A 3,123-nucleotide genomic window follows, 5' to 3' on the forward strand; every position below is an offset into this window, starting at 1 on the left:
CACACACACACACACACACACACACAAATTAACTTCACAGATTTTTAAGAGAACTTAATGCACAATGCTGCTGCAATCACATATTTATGCAAGTTATGCCTCAGAAGCAGAGGCATGTTCCTAGCAGTTTTCAAAGTCAACTGTCAACAGATGATTACAATAGTGGTTAAAGTTCCAAACATTGTGTAGACAATCTCCTGTTTTCTTCCATTACTTACTGTAATTCTTCACTGTTGTAGCCAATGTTTAGCCAAGTGTTGAGCAAGCAGCAAGCCCTCAGTAAGTAGATGCTAAAGAAATAAAAATACAATTACCTTGCACTCATCAGCTGAGAGGTTATGATAGAGTGGGCATCCTGAGATGGAGAAATGTCTCTCGTGTTTTCCTGTAAGATGTCCTGTTAAAGGAGGGAAAACTTAATCTCCAGAAAGAAGATGTTCACTTGGAAAGTCCAGATTTTTCTCTATAGCAAACTTATTTTCTTGCTCTATCATTTACATCAAATACATTCACCAAAAATAGTGACCTGAATCAACTATAAATTCTTTGCTTCTGCAGGACAGATCTGATAATCTTTATAAATTCTTGTATATATTCAATGCAAGTTTTTGTTACTTCTGATATAATTGTCAAATCCTTTGTCAAAACTAAAGTATATAAAATCATACATCCACAAAACAACATTACATATAAGAACCTTTTCTTTTTGTGGAATTCTACTCTATGTTAATCAAGTAATATGCATAAATTAAATGTACCACTTTTTCTACTGTGCAGAGCAACCTAAACAGAATTTAATCCCTTTAATTAAAGAAACATGAAAAATGGAGAAGAAAATGGCATTTTTATTTTTCTTTTTTGGTCGGTCATGGGGCTTGAACTCTGGGCTTGGGCGCTATCCCTCAGCTCTTCAGCTCAAGGCGAGCACTCTACCACTTGAGCCACAGCGCCACTTCCGGTTTTCTACTGGTTTATTGGAGATAAGAGTCTCACGGACTTTCCTTGCCTGGGCTGGCTTTGAACCGTGATCCTCAGATCTCAGCCTCCTGAGCAGCTAGGATTACAGGCGTAAGCCACCAGCGCCTGGCGAAAATGTCATTTTTCTATCATGTAAGTACACATATTTTTTCTTTTGTGCTGCTCCTAGTGCATGAACTCAGGGCCTAGGTGCTATCTCAGAGTTTTTTTTTTTGCACTCTCTCACTTGAGCCTCACCTCTAGTTCTAGCTTTTTGCTGATTTATTAGAGATGAGAATCTCTCATTTGTCTACTTGGGGGGCTGGGAAGGTGGCTCAGTGGTAGAGTGAGTGCCTTGCATGCATGAAGCCTTGGGTTTGTTTCCTTAGCACCACATAAGCAGAAAAAGTTGGACGTGGTGCTGTAGCTCAAGTGGTAGAGCACTAGCCTTGAGCTGAAGAGCTGAGGGACAGCGCCCAGGCCAAGGGTTCAGGCCCCACCACAGACAGACAGACAGACAGACACACAAATTGTCTACTTGGGCAGCTTGGAACTATTACCCTCAGATCTGAACCTCCTGAGTAGCTGGGATTATAGGTGTGAATCACTGACACAAGAGTAAACACACCATCTCTTTTGGTGTTTGACCTCAAGTTTCAGTCTTGCCAAGCAGGAGTTCTGCCACTTGAGCCATTCTTCCAGCCCTTTTTACTTTATTTTCCAAATAGGGTCTTGTATTTCTCTCCTGAGTGTGGACTGCAATCCCTGTGTAGGGAGTTAATAAGAGATGCAGCATCACTCCAAGCTCATTAACAAGATAAGGGTCTTGTAAACTTTTGTTCTTGCTGGCCTTGAACTGAGATCCTCCTGATTTCCATGTCTGAAGTAACTGGGATTATAGGTGCCTGGCCTAATCATACTCATATTTTGAGGGATGACTAGTTCAGTTTAAAAAGTTAGGCTTCTTTTATAATTCTGATGAAAAAATAGATATGAACTATCTATATATAGTTATGGAATAGATACAAGAGCTTAAGAGGTGAAAATGTTAGAATACAGAAGCTTGTTTTATCTTAAGAAGTATCTTTTTTTTGTGTTGCTGGAGATTTAAAAAAAAAAACAAAAAACAGGATCTTACACATGATAGGCCCTAACACACAGCTACATTCCTAGTCCATTCTTCTGTTTTTCATGTACAATTTTTGAAAAACACTCAAGATGTTGAACATTATTTTACATTATTATACATCTCTTTAACCAAGAAAATTTATAAAATACCAGCCATGGAGTGAAAGGGCTGATGAGACAATGCTAATTAGTGATGTAAGGATATGCTAGGGTAAGGTAAAAGTATACAAAAGAATCTTCGCCTTTCTTTTATGAAGAAAAACAATAACAAAAACCATTGTTTTTGTTCCAATAATGGGGCTTGAATTCAGGACCTCGCATCCTTGCTTGTTTTTTTCTGCTCAAGGTTAGCTCTCCACTACTTGAGCGATATCTCTACTTTTCGCTTTCTGCTGGTTAGTTGAAGATAAAAGCCTCACAGATTTGTCTGTCTGGACTTTGAACCACATCCTCAGATTTGAGCTATTACCTGCTGGTGAAAAAAGGCTTTTTTTTTTTTTTTTGCCAGTATTGGGGCTTGAACTCAGGGCCTGGACACTGTCCCTGAGCTTCTTTTGCCTAGTGCCTAGTGCCAGTGGCTCACGCCTGAAATCCTAGCTACACAGGAGCCTGAAATCTGAGGATCACGGTTTAAAGCCAGCCCAGGCAAGAAAGTCCGTAAGACTCTTATCTCCAACTAACCACCAGAAAACTGGAAGTGGTGTTGTAGCTCAAGTGGCAGAGCACTAGCCTTGAGCTGAAGAGCTGAGGGACAGGACCCAGGCCCAGAGTTTAAGACCCATGACCGATAAAAAAATAAAAATAAATTATACACACACAGAGTAATTTATAGAGCAGACCTTATTTGTTTGTTTGGTCAGTCATGGGGCCTGAACTCTGGGCCTGGGCACTGTCCCTTAGCTCTTCAGCTCAAGACTAGTACTCTACCACTTGAGCCACAGTACCACTTCTGGCTTTTTCTGCTTATGTGGTGCTGAGGAATTGAACCCAGGGCCTCATGCATGCAAGGCAAGCACTCTACCACTGAGCCACCTTCCC

The 3,123-nt window shown here is 40.5% G+C and overlaps 1 protein-coding gene across 1 annotated transcript in view; it reads right to left on the reverse strand.

Moving 5' to 3' along the window:
- Kat7 (K(lysine) acetyltransferase 7) overlaps nucleotides 1-3,123 on the reverse strand; it is a 45,199-nt gene that overhangs the window by 10,515 nt on the left and 31,561 nt on the right. The gene's annotated exons all lie outside the window — the stretch shown is intronic.

Source organism: Dipodomys ordii, unplaced genomic scaffold (genome assembly GCF_000151885.1).
Source record: "Dipodomys ordii isolate 6190 unplaced genomic scaffold, Dord_2.0 Scaffold7, whole genome shotgun sequence".
NCBI classification, from domain to species: Eukaryota; Metazoa; Chordata; class Mammalia; order Rodentia; family Heteromyidae; genus Dipodomys; species Dipodomys ordii.